This window comes from Balaenoptera borealis (assembly GCF_965194805.1).
Source record: "Balaenoptera borealis genome assembly, chromosome: 10".
NCBI classification, from domain to species: Eukaryota; Metazoa; Chordata; class Mammalia; order Artiodactyla; family Balaenopteridae; genus Balaenoptera; species Balaenoptera borealis.
This window is the reverse complement of record NC_138874.1, coordinates 67,404,229-67,423,544: the sequence shown is the minus strand read 5'-3', so window position 1 is coordinate 67,423,544 and position 19,316 is coordinate 67,404,229. Positions and strand designations below refer to the sequence as shown.

The following is a 19,316-nucleotide window of genomic DNA, read 5'->3' as shown; positions in this document are numbered from 1 at the left end:
GTACTTTAAATTTAATAAACCAGAACTTTGGAATTGGGAAATTACAGATCATATAGGAAATTGAGTCCAGAGAAGTTAAGAGAATTTCCATTCAGAGTCTGCTGACCACAGAGCCAGCTTTTCTAACACAGAAAAGAAACCTAGAAATTCTAGAAATTTCTAGAAATTCTTACCTAGAAATTCTTTCAGAATTCACTCAACCATTTACAGCAAATTACTAGATACAAAGAACAGTAACACAGAAATCCTACTCTCAAGCCCCTCATTCTTTTTAAATGTCCACCTATCTCCTTAATGTTCATCTCATAAAACTTGATTTTCTTCACATATCAATTAAAAAGCATAATTTCAATCAATTTTATATTCTGGATTTAATTACTAATATCCAATTGTGTTACTGTCTATTATTTTGGGTTGACAAACATAAAATAATGGTTTTATGAGAAAATAGCTTTCCAAGTATTAAATAAACACCTTTAAGTTTAGAAATTACTATAATTCAATTCTAAAGACATTTCTCTGTAAAAACGAAGTATGGAGTTATTGTTAAGTTTGCTTTTAAATATGCTATAGTATATAAGTAAGCTTTTTCTCAGAAAAAAACTTTCTAAACTTTAGTTATAATTACCACTTAATTATTAGTTTTAATTGAAAATATTAAAATAGTAACCTATTTCAGGATAGTAGGAATTGTAGTATTGGTAGAAAACATTCAAATAATATACCAGCAGTCTAAGGTTTTGGTACCTTCAAGAAATAATTTAGACAGGAAAGAATACCCTAAACAATCCCTCAAGTCATTCAGTCTATTTCAGGTCTCTAAGCCAATTTGATACATTACTGCAGAAAAATTAAAATGTTTTTAAATCTCAAGGAAATAAATTTGGGGCCTTAGTTTAACTTTAGCAATTTTAGTTGATGAGCTCAAAAGGGTTAACAGTGTGATAAGGCCACACACAGGCAATCTTAGACTACACTAAAAGAAATGCACCACGTAAATCAGGAGTTAATGCAGATTACTGCAGTCTCACTTAAGGCTCGTTGGAATGACATTATGAGCAGTACATTTTCTCCTTTCTTATTAAACTATTACTATAAACTATTGCTAGTTTTTATTTAAAAACTTCTTCCTATAATCCACTACCCTAACACAACTGTTCTCATTACTTTATTTCCCTTCTCAATTACATCTACACACCAAAGTCGGCTATGATAAATATCTAGATGCAATACTCTACTTTTTAAATATCATTATTTTATAAATATTTCCCACATTTCTATAGTTATAGTTGTTATTTTAATGGCTACAATATATTACACTGAATTTGTATGCTATAAATTATTTTACCACAAATTACTGGACCAATTATGAACATCATTATCTTTCAATATACCACTTTTAGGGTTACCCTGGGGTACGGGTGAAGAACCATCTTACATGATGAAAAGCAAAGTATTTACAAATGTTTTAGCCTAGCAAGACCATGAGAATATATTATTATTGCTGTCAAGTAGCTTAAGGTGTCAAGAAGAGGCAGAACTAGGATCAATGGATGGAAATAACAGAAATGTATTTTCAGCCCAAAATAATGAAAACTTTTCAAACTGTCAGAATTTACTCAACAAGGTAATGGGCTACTACATAAAACACTAAGCTGTCCATCTCTGAAAGCATTCAAAAACAAGCTAGATAATCACTTGCCAGAGATAGTGCAGACTCATACTGGGTGGGCAGTAGAACTATATAACCTCCCAGGTTTCCTTTTACTAGTGTATTCAAATATTTATTAATGACCTGCTATGATCCTAGCAATATGCTAGGTGCTAGGTATACAAAAGTTGACAGAACAGACATGACCCCTATGTTTTTTGCAATTACAGTCTAGTGTAGGAGACAGAGAAAAAGAAAAAAACAAAAACACACAAGTAAACGAATAATTATGAATCCTAAATCCTATGAAGGAAAACAATGAAATGCTATAGGAGAAAACAGCAGACTGGGCATCAAGGAAGCCATCTCAGAGGGATAATATCTAGGTTGTACCTAAGAGGAGCTAGCACTCTGGTGCAATGAAAAGCCACTGAAGGTTATAAGCAAGAGAGTGACACAATCTGATTTTCATTCCTAAAAGATTATTCCAGCTGTTATGTGGAGAATGAATTGGAAGGGAGAAAACATGGAAGCAGGGAAATCAGTTAAGAAGCTAGGTAGGGAGGAATCCAGATGAGAAATGACGGATAGGCAGGTTGAAGTAGATGGACAGAAAGGAATAAAGGAGTTCAAGGTGAATGGGGGAGATAGGAGCTATAGCACTTGATGATAGGTTAAATGCAACAACTAATGGTGCTGCCACTTTCTGAGATGCAAAGACTGGGGGAAAGACAGATATGGAATAAAAGGGGAATCTAACTTTTAAGTCTCCATGATGCTACCAAAAATCTCTCATGATTCATTCTTTGCTCTTTAAAAGGCAGTCTGTGGAAGGGGATTAATGCTATAAAAGAGACTCGGTCAATTTTTTAAAAATTGATTACAAATGGTAGATATAATTATTTTATCAATGTTAAATTCAGTGAAGTAGTTTGCACCATGGTTACATTTTTTTTTGAATTCTTGAATTTTATTTTATTTATTTTTTTATACAGCAGGTTCTTATTAGTCATCCATTTTATACACATCAGTATATATGTCAATCCCAATCTCCCAATTCATCACACCACCACCACCACCACCCCCGCCGCTTTTCCCCCTTGGTGTCCATACGTTTGTTCTCTACATCTGTGTCTCAATTTCTGCCCTGCAAACCGGTTCATCTGTACCATTTTTCTAGGTTCAACATATATGCGTTAATATACGATATTTGTTTTTCTCTTTCTGACTTACTTCACTCTGTATGACAGTCTCTAGATCCATCCACGTCTCAACAAATGACCCAATTTCGTTCCTTTTTATGGCTGAGTAATATACATTTTTTAAAAAACCCCTATTCTTAGGAAGTACATGTCACAGTATTTAGGGGTAAAGTATCATGATGTATGCAACTTATTCTCAAATGCTTCGCACATGTGGGCACGTGCAAGAACATATACCTGTATCCAGACATATGTATACATATACATATATATGTACATATGTGACAGAGCAAATGATAAGCAAATAGCATAAAATATTAACAACAGGTGAATCTGAATAAAGACTACTCAGTCTTTGTACTACTCATATTCTTGTAACTTTTCTGAGTATGAAATAATTTCCAAATTAAAAAAAAAAAATTTTAAGCAGTCAGTCCTAGATTTTTCTTATTCATGCTAAATATTTCCAATTCTTTTCAACCCATCTCATCTGTATTTCCCCCCAACAAGCCACCTTGTCTTTTCCATTATCCAGAGTAGTGTCTCCATCAGTGAGACAAGAAACATACACAACAGCTCTACAGAGATATGGCATGACAAGAGGTGAGGACTAGAACAGGCTTTTTTGCAATCTGCAATCTCACATGAAGTACAATATCTATATTTCTGCTCTCTGGAATGTTCTATGTCCTATGTCCTGATCTATATCAGGCTGCTAGATGACAGCTCTTTGCTTCTGTATCTTCTCTTTTCATGTAACATATAGCAATAAACCTCACTGTAGAATCAGCATGTTCATGTGTTCTCCACCTGGATTAAGTGTTCCTCCTAAACATTCCCATACCTCTCTAAGTACAGCAATTATCACACTATTTTATTTTTAAAATCATGTCTACATGTGTTCTGCTTTCTCTACTAGACTGGAAGCTCCTTAAAAACAAGGACCACAACATATTTGGGGTTTTTTAATTCTTAAAGATGTAGGAAGAAACACTCAGTAAAAGCTGAGGGAAGAAATAAAAGTTACTGAAGAATCTAAATATGTTATGACTACAATTCTAGTAAAAAGGTGTTTTGGTTTTTTTCTTTACCTTGGACATAGCAGTATGTAGAAAGAGTCTTCCTCTAATTCCATAGCAAACGAGACACAGTAACTAGGGGTTGCTGATAAAGAACTTAAAATATTAATAACACTATGCACAATCCCCAAATCGTGTTTACGTCAGTAACACAAATAATAATTTCATTAACTACTTCAATAACAAATAATTAATAATTTCACAAACTATGACTGAAAAAAAGTTAAAGGCTGAGGCCTGAGTACCAACCACACCTTAAAATCAAAGTACATTTATATTTAACCTATGCTGGCAACTGGTCAGTACAACGCAAGGAATGCTTCAGTGACAAGAAAATACATATCATAATATTCTAGACAGAACTTTGTTCTCTATTATGAAAGAAACTTTAAGTAAAATTATGTCAGGTAAGAATAAGCAACTTAGTAAACAAATTAAAAACTAATCATTTTACTGTGAAAGGTAGTTTTCAAATACTACAATTAAACTTGCCAGACACAATATGATTAAACGAGAATACACATAAAGTACTTCAAAAACAAAACTATAAAGCAGAAATACATCTTTACCCAAAATGACTATATGGTAATACTGCAAAATGTCTCACTATCAAATGTTAAAATACCAAATGCTTGAAGGATACTTCTGGGCTTGTAAAATTCACAAAACTTAGGTGAGTCCTTAGTGGGGCTTGATCCTCTTTTAGTACTTAGAAAATCCAAATATATCACAACACTGTCAGTTTGTCCTTCCAACCCCTTAGGAACTACCTCTTTCTCTATTTCATGCCTGTTACTGCTTAAGGTCTACTTGTGGTCTACGTCATTTCTCTCCTCCACTCATGAGAGTTTCCTGACACTTGGCATATAATCCCCGTGTGCTGCCCAAAGTTACTGCTCTGGACTCATCCAGAGTTGCCCAAACCCTCCAGTCCCATCTGGGGAACAGTAGGCAACCCAGCTCAGTCATTAGTTCCTTGGCAATGACAAGTACTTGCTTCTAACCATCCTCTTCTGCACTCTCTTATTATGAGTAGGAGAATACAATGATTCCTACTCAGCTAGGTACTCTGTCTATATGATGGCTGTCTATTCTCCTAGTTTCCTTTAGATCTCTCCAACTCGTGGAATACAATGCGCATGTCAATTTGTAATAATTCTCAACTCTGTCCTGTGTTCTCCAACACTACCTCATTTCTTAATCTAGAATCCTACCATCTAGAGACAATATTCTAGCATAAATCTCCTTAATTCCCTACCTTCAGTTCCTTCCCCTTCAATTCATCCCTATAGTTTTCCCAGAGTTGGTATTTAAAATCATAAATCTGATCATGTCACTCTTCAATTTAAAATCCTTCAGTGGTCCTCCAAAGAACAAACACCTTAAAACAGTACTAACAACAGCAGGTGACAGCTGCTGAGAAGTTGTATGCCAGGTACCTGCATTACCTCATTTAAATCTCACAACAATCCTACACTGTAGATATTTTCATTATTCTTATTTTCCAGATTTAAGCAAAATGAAACTTGGAAAAATCACATGATCTGTCCATAGCCACACAGACAGTAAGAAAATGCAGCTAAGATTACAAAAGCCTTCAAAATCTGGCTTTTACTCCTTTGCAGCAGCGCTCTCCCACAACTACCCAATAAACCCTGCCTTCCACTTACATTAAACCACCCAAAGATCTGTGACCATACTATGATCTTTCAGGACTCCTTACCAGTCTTGGTACCATACTACCCCCATGGCTCAAAATGCCCACTCACCCACCTTGGTCCACCTTGGGAACTCTCTCTGAAGACTTCTTCCTTTCTTTCTTACCTCCTCCACAAGGGAGGTCCCTAGGCAGAACAATATAAGCCAAAATGATACACACACCCCACTCTAAACTTCAAAATGCTACAATACAGAATGCTCAAATAGATTTTCCAAGGTAATTTCCAGGTGAGATATAGTGCCAGCCTCATAAACTCTACATTTATCAGAAAAGTAAATAAAGATCAACAATGCAGCAACAGCAAAGGCTAATAAAAATACACTTAATACTTTTGCAAAATATTCACAACATGTAAAATCCAATTATTTTGAAATATGTGGTAAATCATCCAGAATATAAAGGATCAAATTTTAAAATACTTTCTTCTGCAAATTTGGACTTCTTTAAATGTAACAAGCAAGACAAATTCTACAAAATTTTACAAAATCTGTTAGCAAACCAAGACAAAATTCAAGAAAGTAAAGAGCTCTTCTATGACTATATCTGGGTTCAGAAAATGGCGACTCAATACTAAACGACTTGTGCTTATGAATCATATTTGATGATGCAGAGATACAGGGATTATGTTACCACATCTGCAGCATCAGCATATTAGGCCCGCATCTTCCAGGAACATGCAACAATGATATCAGGAGTCTCTTCTGGGTATTAACTGGCAGTTAAACAGCATCTCTTCAAGGTACTACTCAAATATATTAGCTTACAATTCCCCACACTAAAGCTCCTATTTTCATCTATTCACAGCCTCAAGATCTTCCTGCTCAAGGGTTAAGCTAAGAAAGGAAAAAGTCTTCAGAGAGAGTTCCCAAGGTGGACCAAGGTGGGTGAGTGGGCATTTTGAGCCAAGGGGGTAGTATGGTACCAAGACTGGTAAGGAGTCCTGAAAGATAGTAGTATGGTCACAGATCCTTGGGTGGTTTGGTGTAAGTGGAAAGTAGGATTTATACTTAATTGCTCTTTAACTGGCATTTGGACACAAAGCACCAAGTGTTACTTTCAAAGTTTTAATCTCTTTTCTAGCTCATTAAGAAAGTGTCCTATAAGAGCACTTCTGGGACTTATCCATGTATCTTTTCTTGCTTTTCCCCACTAATCCTTACAAATCATATTCTTAACTCCTAAGCAAATTTCTTGTAAAAAGCATAAACTAATTCTTAACAATATCACCTAACAGAGATATTTAGGAAATTGACCTTTAATGGTTCAAGCACTATTCTAGGGTGGCAGATCCAAAATTATTTTGCCTTTGACATTCCTACTGGATACAACCAATATGCATTTCCTGTAGAATATCCAGGACCAAGCAGAAGAATTACTTTCAAAGGGTTTTTTTACAATGGTCTACTCAGGATATTAGAGCCTGGCCCAAGGAAACAATAAGGGGAATGGAGAAGGAAAAGCTCCATCAGCAGAACTTGACAGGCAAAGGAAAATGAAGAGAAGTCAAGATGATTCTCAGGTTCATAATTTGGGTAACTGAGTGACGGGAAGCATCACTAACCATGGCAGGAAATGAAGTGAATACATAAGTCTGCAGAAGACCACGTACTAATTTTTGATGTTTTATATTTCAGGTTTTCTGCTGAACTATCAGGTAGGCATTCTAAATAGCAAACTTAAGGATTGGAATGCTCAAGAGAGAAACTAGGGTGAATAAAAGAACACAGATATGAGATAACAAAAAATAATGTGTTCAAGAAAACATAACAATGAAGAAAAAAAATCAGGCTGAAACCTTGGAAAACATGAACATTAAGGGACAGCAGTTAGTAATGATAGCTGAGAAAGAACAGGTAAGAAAGAGAAACAGGAGAGAGTGATATCATGGAAGCCAAGAAAAAGAGGGTGTCAAGAACATGGGCATGATCAGCTAAATGGTTCACTCAGGATTTAACAGTTAGGAACTATGTCCAAGGTTAATACAATTTCAACAAGTAGAGGAAGCAAGAGTAATAAAAACACTGTTGGGAGAAGGAAACAAAAAAGGAGGAGTGTGAAGTGTATTTGGCGAAGTGTATTTGGAACAGAACGTAGAAGAGTTTTGCTGGAATGGAAAGTTCATGTAGCAGAAGACAAGAAAGGAAGTCTGGGCCAAACACTTTGCATTCAAGATTTTATTCTATTTTAGATCTTATTCTGTGAGGAAGAAGAAAGACAAGTAGCTTTTCTTTTTTCTTTTTGAAACAACTACCCTGGTGACAACATTCATGATGAACTGGAATGACAAGAGAGTTACAAGCTATTAAGCAGTCTTAAAATTATCTAAACATAGTAATGAGGGCCTGACAGAGGCTGGCAGTAGACAAAGTAAGAATTAAGAGATACATGAAGGAGAGATATTCTCTAATCCCAGGGTGCCCTAGATATTCCACTATTACTATATTATTATACTCATCACATTGCACCATAATCATCTGTGGACTGGAGTATAATAATAATCATAGGGCTTCCCTGGTGGCACAGTGGTTGGGAGTCCATCCGCCAATGCAGGGGACACGGGTTCAAGCCCTGGTCCGGGAAGATCCCACATGCTGCAGAGCAGCTGAGCCCGTGCGCCACAACTACTGAGCCTGCACTCTAGAGCCCGCGAGCCACAACTACTGAGCCCGCTGACTGCAACTACTGAAGCCCGCATGCCTAGAGCCCGTGCTCTGCAACAAGAGAAGCCACCACAATGAGAAGCTCGTGCACTGCAACGAAGAGTAGCCCCCGCTCACCACAACTAGAGAAGGCCCGCGCACAGCAACGAAGACCCAACGCAGCCAGAAACAAAATAAATAAAATAAATTTTTTAAAATAATCATATTATTGTACTCATCACGTTGCATCATAATCATTTGTGGACTGGAACCCTCTCTTATTCGGTCTCTCATTACTAGAACTAACAAAACAGGAAAACAGGAAGAGGCAAAAAAAATTTTGTTGAATTACAATAGAACTCAGTAATGATAAAATATAGAAGTGGGACTTAAAGTTACTGCAGAGAAACCTAAGTGACTACAAGACGGTAATATAGAAAACACTAATGGAGAAGTTAAGATCAAGTTTAGGGAATGAGTTTAAAATATGTTTAGGATGAGAAGTGTCTAAGGACAACATTCAAATAGAAATATCAAACGGCAAAAAATGAAACCACAGAAGAAAAAAAAAAACATATGGATTAGGGGTGCCAACCCTCCACGCAGCCAAAAATCTAAGTACAACTTACAGTAAGTCCTCCCTATACTTGGTCCCTCTGCATCACAGATCTCACCAGCTAAGATCCTGTAGTACTATAGTATCTACTCTTGAAAAAATTCCACACATAAATGGACCCATGCAGTTCAAACTTGTGTTTTTCAAGGGTAAACTGCATTCAGATATTCAAACAACAAAGAGAATTTTGAGATACATCATGAAATCATCAACAAATCTTATTATTTGCTCATAAGAACAAATATTTAACAAAATACCAATTTCCTAAGACACTTTGGGGGTATGACTCTATCTTTAAGAATGCTATCTGAATTGCTTACTTGCATATTCTGTAAAAATTAAATTGATGTAAAAGCCCAACCAAATAGGTCAATCAAAACTGGGTCAATAGGGCTTCCCTGGTGGTAGAGTGGTTAAAAATCCGCCTGCCAATGCAGGGGACACGGGTTCGAGCCCTGGTCCGGGAAGATCCCACATGCCGCAGAGCAACTAAGCCCGTGCGCCACAACTACTGAGCCTGTGCTCTAGAGCCCAACAGCCACAACTACTGAGCCCACAAACCTAGAGCCCATGCTCCGTAACAAGAGAAGCAACTGCAGTAAGAAGCCCATGCACCGCAACGAAGAGTAGCGCCCACTCACCACAACTAAAGCCCACGCACAGCACAGAGAAAGCCCGCCCGCAGCAACGAAGACCCAACGCAGCTAAAAATAAATAAATAAAATAAATTTGTTTAAAAAAACCAAAAAAAACGGGGTCAATACTAAATAATTACTTGCTTTATTTATTCATTCATTCAAAAATATTTATTGAGTGACTATCAGTTTGCATTGGGACAAGGGGGACCAGACACAAAGCAAATAAAGTAACACACAGCAAATACTACAACAAAGTCACTGAAAAATGTAAAGAAACACAGGTAACACAGAACAGAGAATATAATGGAGGATGGGTAAAGGAGGCATGATGAAAATAGACCTAGAAGCTGTCCTGGAAGAGGAGACACCTATGTTGGGCTTTTTAAAAGATGAAGTGATTTAACAAGATAGCTAAGAAGCTGAATGGTATTCTGGAACAAAAGGAATAGTATGTGCAAAAGCATGGAGATGTCAAAAAGAGTTTCTCATCTTCATGGAAACATGACAGAGATGTCATGGCACAGCTCATGGAAGACCTTCTGTACACTGATAAGGAATTTGACCCTTATCCTATAGTCCTGTGGTAAGAAACATCAGATGTGCATTAGAATGCCCTAAGGAGCACTCCAAATCCCCTAAAGCAGAGTGCAAGTGCAGACAGGAGATGGTAAAGCAAAAAACAGGGCAGAGCCACAGAAGATTTTTAAGCAATAACAAAACTTGTTTCAGAAATCCAAAAGTCAGTAGCAGTGGCTAAGGGAAGAAAATCTCGAGGAAAACTGAAGAAGATTAAGAAGCAATTGCAATAATGCTCCAGCACTAAATATTGACAACTACCTACTCAAACATAAATGAACCACAGAAAGAGGCACATAAAGTGCTGTAACTGTAATATGGGCTTTGAACCATGAGTTTCCGAACTCATCTCCGATAACAACTCAATAATCAGAAGCAATTACAGTAAAAGTACTATCAGGGACATTAAAAAAAAAAGGGAAAAAGAGTGGCCACCAAATTTTCCCCTTAAAAGTACTTCATCTATACTTTAATTTAAAAGGTTTTTTTTTATTTAAAAAATTTTTTTTTCTTTTTAAAAAAGGTACTTCATAATAAAACTACCATAGCAGGCAGAGATTACCAAATCCAAATTTAGAACCTACCACATGGCTACTAGCACTGTGCAAAACTACTGAGAATGATAATCAGTTAACATTATGATAAAAGTTACCAGAGAAAAACTGGTCAATAACAACAACAAAGATTATTTAACAGATTCCTAATAATTCATTAAAAATTTTGTTACCCACATATAAAAACTACAGTTTTGAACTGATGAAAATTCACCAAATTGGGGGGAAGGGATGTTCTTTAATACCTATCTCCACTAGCCACTGTCTTTATTTGAAAAAAAAATAGGTCAGTACATAAGGACACATATATGATAATGACAGACCTTAGGGTCACAGATAAGGATAAAATTAATTTCATTTATTTTTCAAAGAAATAGCTCCTGTAATTTTTTTTTCTCTCTACTGGGTCATTCCATCGGCTACAAATATACTAGAAAAGCACCCATCTTTTAAAAAAATTAAAATTCCTTGACTCCACATCCCCTCCAGCTATCACCCTGTTTTTCCTCAGTTTCAGTTGAAACTCCTTGAAAAAACTGGCTGTCTCCAATTTCTCTCCTACAGGTCCCTCTTAAACCCTCTCCAATCAAGTTTTCATCTCCATTAATCCACCATGAACAACTTAAGGTCACCAATGATTTTCCTTTTTTTTAAATTTTTTGGTTGCACCACGAGTAATGAGGGATCCTCGTTCCCTGACCAGGGATCGAACCCATGCCCCCTGCAGTGAGTGGAAGCGCGGAGTCCTAACCACTGGACCTCCAAGGAATTCCCACCAATGATTTTCATATTGTTAAATCTAAGTCACATCTTAGTCCTCGATCTAACTGCAGCCAACACAACTGATCACTCACTTCCCCCTTCTTAAAACATTTCACTTGGCTTCAGAGATAACCACTCACTCTTAATTTTCCTCCTTCGGAGGGTGCTTCTTACTCTCATTTTTTAGCTCTAGCACTAACTCTCTCTCCAGGTCCCTCTCTCTCATTAGAGGACCCCAAGGCGAAGTCTCTGACTTCTGCAGTCATACTCACTTCCTAGATTATCTTAATCAGTTCTAATGGTATTAAATACTATCTCTATGCCAATGACTGGAAATTTATATCCTTAGCCCCTCCTCTGAAGTGAAACGCAGACTCATGTATACCCAGCTGTCTAGGCAGTATCTCCACTTGGACTGCTAACATATCCAAAATTGAAGGCATTAGTTCCCCGTAAAACCTGCTTCTCCTGCAGTCTTCCCCATCCCGGTAAACGGCAACTCCATTCTTTCAGTTGTTCAGGCCAAAACCTACAACCCACATCCAATCCACCATCAAATTCTGTTGGCTCTGCCTTCAAAATGTACTGTGAGCACTTCTCCTAACCCTGCCTAAAATCACCATCATCTCCCACCTGGCATTATTGCTGGAGCCTGCTGAATTATCTCATTATGCCCCGCCTAAGACATTCTCTACACAGCAGTGGAAAGGTCTATTTAAAACAAGTCAAAATCCATCAATGGCTTCCCACTTTCAGGGTAAAAGCCAAGAAGTTCTACTAGCCTGTAAGGCCATATATGATCTATTTTGCACTCCCACTACCATCCCTTCGGCCCCCTCACCCACCTCTCTGGCCTCATCTTCCACCAATCATTCCTCACAAGGCCTCCAATGATCTACTTATCACTCCTCAAACAGGACAAGCATGCTTCAGACAATAGACACCTGCACTCTTATTCCATCTTCCTCAAATGCTCTCCCCTAATATCTGTACAAATTAGATCACAACCTCACTTCTGCCACATCTCTGCTCACCACTGATCACTGCAGCATTCCCCCTGTGTGTTCTTTCCACCTTATTCTGCTTTGTTGGTTTTTAATTTATTAATTTATTTATTTATTTTTGGCTGTGTTGGGTCTTCGTTTCTGTGGGAGGGCTTTCTCCAGCTGTGGCGAGCTGGGGCCACTCTTCATCGCGGTGCGCGGGCCTCTCCCGTTGCGGAGCACAGGCTCCAGACGCGCAGGCTCAGTAGTTGTGGCTCACGGGCTGCTCCGCGGTAGGTGGGATCTTCCCAGACCAGGGCTCGAACCCGTGTCCCCTCCACCGGCAGGCAGATTCTTAACCAATGCGCCACCAGGGAAGCCCTCTGCTTTGTTTTTTTCCACAGCAACATAATAGCTGACATATTGCATACATACTTATTTTCTGTATCTTATTATTAGAATATAAGTTCCACAAGGTCAGAAAATGTGTTTTCTTCACTGCACCATTACTAGCAAGTGCCCACCTGGTATTTGTTGAATGGAAAGATGGCATGAATGAGGAAAATCCAGATTCAGGATCTGGTCTCAAAGCCTGGGTTGAGGAAACTTACAGTGTAGAAATCCTCAAGTAGTGAAAAAAACGTCAACTGCAAAAGTGGCCACAACAGTGGCCAAGTCTACAAGTCTAGCTGATGCCAATAATAAATAAGGGCTGACAAGTCCAGACTATCTTAAAATAAAGAAAGTAAGCTTGAGATAAAATGTTTAAATAAAAATAAAAGAAAGAAGAAGAAATGGCCATCCCTGTCTCCCTATTCCCTATAAAGAAATACCACCTGGATATGTTTCCTGTAAGCTGGCCTACCAAGTTAGTTAGACCAAAATATTACCAGACCCATTCTACACACTTAAATAGCTGTTATGAATAGTCCCTGCTTTTCTAAGGTATGGTCTTCTGAGAAAATTGTAACTCCCAACCCTAACACTGGCTGCCAAGACATAATGGTCAGAGAAAGCTCTCAAATTTCCCCAAAGCACTCAGGCTGCAACCAAATATCATTAATGTAATGACAACAACAATTCAAAGTACCTTCTGGTGTCTGCCTATCTTCATTTTCTCTAGTGTATGCACTAGGGTATCTGTCATCAAGAGATTGTGGTATCTTGATATGGGGGGAGGGGGGTGGGGGGGGAGGGGGGGGGAGAGAGAGAGAGAGAGAGAGAGAGAGAGAGAGAGAGAATTCAAAGAAACAGGACCTGGATTTATTTTTTCCCATTTTACAGAGAGGTAGATTGCCAGGGAATAGAAAGCATCTGTTAAGATACAAGATGTCACCTGGGCTCTTCAATATGACACCAAAACAGAGATCACAGAAGAACCAAAACCCTGAGAAATCCAGCATTCCTCAGCTAAAGAGCTGTCTTGCATCTCCCATTACCATACATAGAATTGAAGAGATGGGGCAGGAGACCATGCCAAAATGGACAGCTGAGAGCAGTAATGGGGGAGGGAAGAGTGGTAACAACCATGGAAAAGCGGGGGAGAGGAATAATTACCCATGTTTTTTCTCTTTTCCCCCTTCCTATTCTACTTAGCAAGTACAGAAGAAACTGGGCAGATGAATACAAGGAAGGACAACACAGACAGTGAAGGATAACGATGCTCTGAAGCAAAAGGTAGCAGAAGAAATCATGCACAAATTCCTTTTCTAAGTGACTCTTGGAAAAACAGACATGAAGTTACGAACTGACCGAGGAAATTTAAAATTTAAAACAAATTCCCACACCTTAGATAATGACAGAACTATACAAAGAGAAGAGAGATTCTTAATTATTTGGAATGATGGTCCTGGGGCATTTTTAAGATCAACAATCCTCAAAGATGATCTAAATATTTCAAACTAACTTACTGATCAACATGGGAAAGGTGAAAATCTTTCACTTTCATGGATGCAGGCTTTAAGAATTCTCTGGCTTCCCAATGGCTCCAAATCTCAAAATAACCAATTAGAAGTCAGAGAGGTAACTTGGGGAGCATTCAAAGGCGATCAACTCAGCAGAGAAGAGCTAAAAACTCAGAGATTACACGTATCCTACTCTTGATTGGTCAATTCACTTAAAAAGGAGCGTTCTGATTCGTTGCTCTCTATAGGCTGAGTCACGCCCCAGCAACAGCCCCTGTAGCAAGAAGATGGTAGAAGCTAAAAGAGGGCACAGGATACTCTGAGAAATGGGGGGATGGGGGGATGGGGGGATGGGGGGGTGGGGGGGGAGGTCAGTAACAAAGGAAAGACGATTTAACGCCATACAGCCACTGGCCATCAGCAAATCACAGCAGGGCACACGAACCAAAACTGTTTGTAGCGTGAGGTGGCATTCCGTGCTTACTTCTGTGCTAATACTTCCCTCTCCTTAAGGCTCCTCTTCTAATCCTGCACTGATGGCTCTTCCCCCTTCTCCCTGACAACTGTCACTCTCTAGAGCTTCTCTTCCTCCAGCCACTTTTTGATTTTGATGATTTGGTGTCTCCTACCCCCAGTTCAGTCTCTTGCCATCTTCCTGAATTAGCTCATCCTGTATTAGCTCGTGCTTTCTACTCAGTCCCTGTCCTTGACAAGTACATAACCCAGTGGGGGAGGTCGATGTGTCACTAAGTTACGTACAATAAATCACAGTCAATGCTATGAAAGAAATATAACAAAGTGCTGTGAGCGCATATTCATCTGTCATTACCCCACTCAATAACGTCCAAATCAACACTCCAGCTTCCCACTCTCTTATCAGTTACTAAGCCCCATAGCTTTCCATAATACCCCTGATCTCCACTTCCAACTTGCAGTTTAGGCTTCATTTCTCATTTGACCTATTTCAACCACTTCCTATCAGAAACACAATTCAATATATTTCCACTATGCCACATCAGCCATCTCCCTAAAAGATATAACATACTATATCATCCCCTTGCTTTGAAACATCTAATATTTTTCCAGTACCTAAGAGATAAAATTCAAATCCTTAGCAGAGAAAATAAGGTAATATAATATACTTTTCAAATAGAGCCCTTTAAAAGCAGGCTGTTTGAGTTCTAGTTCCAATGCTTCCTAGCTGTGTTACCTTTGGCGGGTCACCTTACCTCTCTTTCTCATTTGCAAAATGAGGATATGAAAAGAACCTACATCTTAGGGTTGTTATGAGGATTAAGTAAGAAATTCTATCCAAGTACCAGCAAAGTACCCAGCACTCAGTCAATGTTAATTACTACACCAGGGTTGTCTCATCTATCTAGAATGTCTTACTCCCAAAGGAAGAAGATAACCAAGGTTTTATTTTCGTACATTTTAGAATGATTAACAATAAAAGTTAAATCAGAAATGATCTTCTAGTTAAACCAGAAACAACAAAAACTTCAATTAACCAAAAACTGCTTTCATGAAATTTTTGCCTAAATTTACTATAATTTATTAAAAAACAAGTACCCATTTATAAAAAAAAACTAGGTTAGTTTCGTTTTGTTTCCTATTCAAGTTCAAGAAGAAAAAAGGCAGGAAGCAGTTTACCAATGGAAACTCACTTATATATTTATAAGAACGTGATTCTCTATAGTATAAAATCCACAAAAATTAAATGCAATCTCAATTGCATATATTGTTAAAGATATATACATATAACAAAAAGAACTGTAGTAGCTTAAGAAAATAAAAATATGCATCAGATGGTAGAGTGACATTTGTTCTTAGACCTCACAATCAAAAGATGAAATCACACACAAAAAATTTTGTCAATGATTTTTTTTTGGTTTTTTTTGTTGTTGTCAATGATTTTAATAATTTTTAAACTGCAAAGTCTACAACAATAAAAATAACAAAAATAAAACAGATCACAAACATATTTCAAGAGAATAATATATTTATGATGCTAGGTACTAATGAACATTGGTAAGAAGAGTCCAGTAAATTTATGGGCAAAGGACAAACAATTCATACAAAGGAGAAAATAAAATGAGAGAAATACTGCACTTCCTTTTCTGTTGTGAATAGTGATCTTAGACAGCAGGTACCCTTATACCCATTTGAAAAAAAAAAAAAAGTTAAAAACAAAAGCCTGTAAAAGTAAAAGATAAAACTGGTCAACCAAACTGCTGGAAGCAGTAAAAAAAAAATACTACCTTTCAGAAACAAACCTAGCAATAGTTTTCAAAAGTGACAAAAACCTTCATACCTTTTGACCTTATAATTCCCCCTGCTGGGGCTTTAGCCTAAAGGAAAGAAGCAAAACAAAGGACATCTCCATGTTAACTGCATCCCATGAAAAACGGGAAGCAGCATAGATGTCCAATAATTATAAATAAGTAAATAAATCAACTCACTGTAACACTGTATAATAATTTAAATATATAAAAACTATAGCAGTAAGAAAACATTAAATATGAAGGCAAATATTGAACTATATTTATGCTATGATTACAGTACAAAATCATGTATATATGATGAGAAATGAATAAAAGAATATTTTAAGTTTATTTTTTTTTCCTTATTTCTTTGACCATTAAGTTGTCTGTTGGAATTGATCAGGCCTCCCATAGGAAGTACACATTTCAAAACTAACTTTTCAAAGGCATAAAACCACAATTTTTCTTTTCCAAAAAACCTATCACATAGAAGTAATCAGATAGGCTCTTCTCACATACAGACTAGCCATACATGTAATTTTAGCCATGCTATTAGCCAGCTGTAACCTTATTTTATTAAATCTCATTTTACCATCAAAATGTAACTGTATGTGGGGGTCTCCATATGGTGAGCAGAAGCCACTTATTATGGGGCATTCTGCCCAGCAATGAGGTCAAAAACCCCAGACGAATGGAATAGTGGAGGTTAGGTTTCTCCTATATCCTCAAATGAATCATCATGTTTCTTAGCCTCAAGGGCTCTAAGACCCTAGAAGCAGCAGGCAGCTAAGCAGCCAAAGAGCTTGAAAGTGGAAGCTGATTTGCTTTTCCTCTGAAAATTGACAACTTCCTCATTTTCCCCCAAAGCACCATGGAATAATGAAAAATACACAAGTGTGACATCAGGAAATGTGGGATACAAGTGACTCTAAGAAACTTCAAGTAAGTTTCTTGCCCTTTGGGGTTTCAGTCGTTTAATGGGTAAAATTTTTAAAGTTGAAACAAATAATCTATGAATTCTTTCAAGTTCAGTATTCTACTAATAGACCCCCTTAACCAATATACGTCCAACTCTCTCAAAACCTCCCAGTCTGATTATAAAACAAGACTTAGAAGTAGGAAACTGGGGGCAAGGACACAGATGGTCAAAAGACCTGGATTGTATCCCAGCTCTGTCCCCTTCTACCTGCATGACCTTGGGCAAATTTCTTTGTCTTAAAGTCCTAAATTAAAGAAACAGCAATACTTACTGGCCATATTCTTTTTATTCTTCTGTCATAAAACATATTGGTTTTTTTCTGTCATAAGTGGGGTTTCATTCCTAACCAGCAACAACAATTTTGACTTTATTCTTGGAAATTTTAAAGTACCTTGGGCAGTCACCTCTTCTAAGTTTTCTAACATGGAAAGAGGTAGTTAACATACTTTACCTATAAACTATATTCAAGATTAGGAGCATTCCTCAAAAGTTCATTCAGTAAACAGTTTGTGAGCACCTGTGCCATAAAACAGCATGTGTTAGAGTTGCAAAGGTCCCTTCCCTTAAGAAGCCCAAAAGTCTGGTGGACACAGACATATTAACAAATCATTAACTACCAACTGACAAATACTAACTGCAGAATGTACAATGTACTAATGGATCAGTGAAGATAAGTGAGATGTCTGGACAAGATTCAGAGGTGATAATTTGGTCAGATCTTGAAGGGCAAGTTGTTTACTAGATGGAGAATTCTCAATAGAGGCAACAGTGTAAAACCACAAAGGAAGATGACATCTTCAGAGAACTCTAAGTAGTCTTTGTTCAGAGAGGGCAGGCAAAATGGTAGAAGATGAAATGAGAAACAAAGACAAGTACGAGAAATCGTGAAGGACTCTGACTTTTTATCAAATACAGATTATGAAGAGTCACTGCTGGACTTTTAAACATGAAATCAAAGTCCCCCCTTCTTCCCCAATCAAAGTTTAGTCAAGACAACAAACGGAGAATGCAGGTCTGGATGTGAAAAGGTACAATAAATTGCCTTGTTGTGTTTTTTTAAATGGAGAGTTCCTGCTGTTCAGGATGGCTTCTAGCAGTTTCTTACTATGGCGTATTAATACAACACTGAAGTAAAACAGTATGAATTACAGCTAAAGGGTTCAAGAAAGTGTGTGTTTACCTAAAGATTATTTGACATCAGTGTTGTTGAGAACACTAAAGAAAACAAGCAAATAAGAAAATAATAAAGATGCTAAGTAATAAATTAAGAGAGGCAAACAGTAATAACATCTAAGACTGACTTCAGGCAAAACATTCAGGAATGTTTAAATCCTTATAATACATATATTGATTACAGATAAGACATGTTTTTTTGTGACTATCTTTTGCAGAAGGCGAGTATCTTAAATGCCTTTTGGTTGAAGAAGAGGTGCCACAACCAAACTCTCTTTAAAACTAGTCTAAAACATGATGCTTAAGAAAAAAAAAAAAAAAAACTGGCAAAATTAATAGGTTCCATTAATATTTTAATGCTCAGGAAAAAAAGGGAGAAAAGAAATGCCTTTCAAAAGGTTACTTTGGTAAGCCTAAGCTCCATTTATCTCACCAATGGGAGTGAAACACAGACATTCCAATTTGGGACTACGAAGGGTCCCTGCATCAGTAATTTCCACGCTGTTCAGGCCTAGTCTAGGAACAGCAAGCCTAACTGGCTGGGTAGCCCACAAAGATGAATTTGCAATTATTGAA

General features: G+C 37.4%; 2 protein-coding genes across 17 annotated transcripts in view; both read right to left on the bottom strand.

Annotated features, from left to right (window-relative positions):
* The window catches only part of RGR (retinal G protein coupled receptor), a 389,204-nt gene that overhangs the window by 322,536 nt on the left and 47,352 nt on the right, over window positions 1-19,316 (bottom strand). The gene's annotated exons all lie outside the window — the stretch shown is intronic.
* The window catches only part of CCSER2 (coiled-coil serine rich protein 2), a 149,438-nt gene that overhangs the window by 129,241 nt on the left and 881 nt on the right, over window positions 1-19,316 (bottom strand). The gene's annotated exons all lie outside the window — the stretch shown is intronic.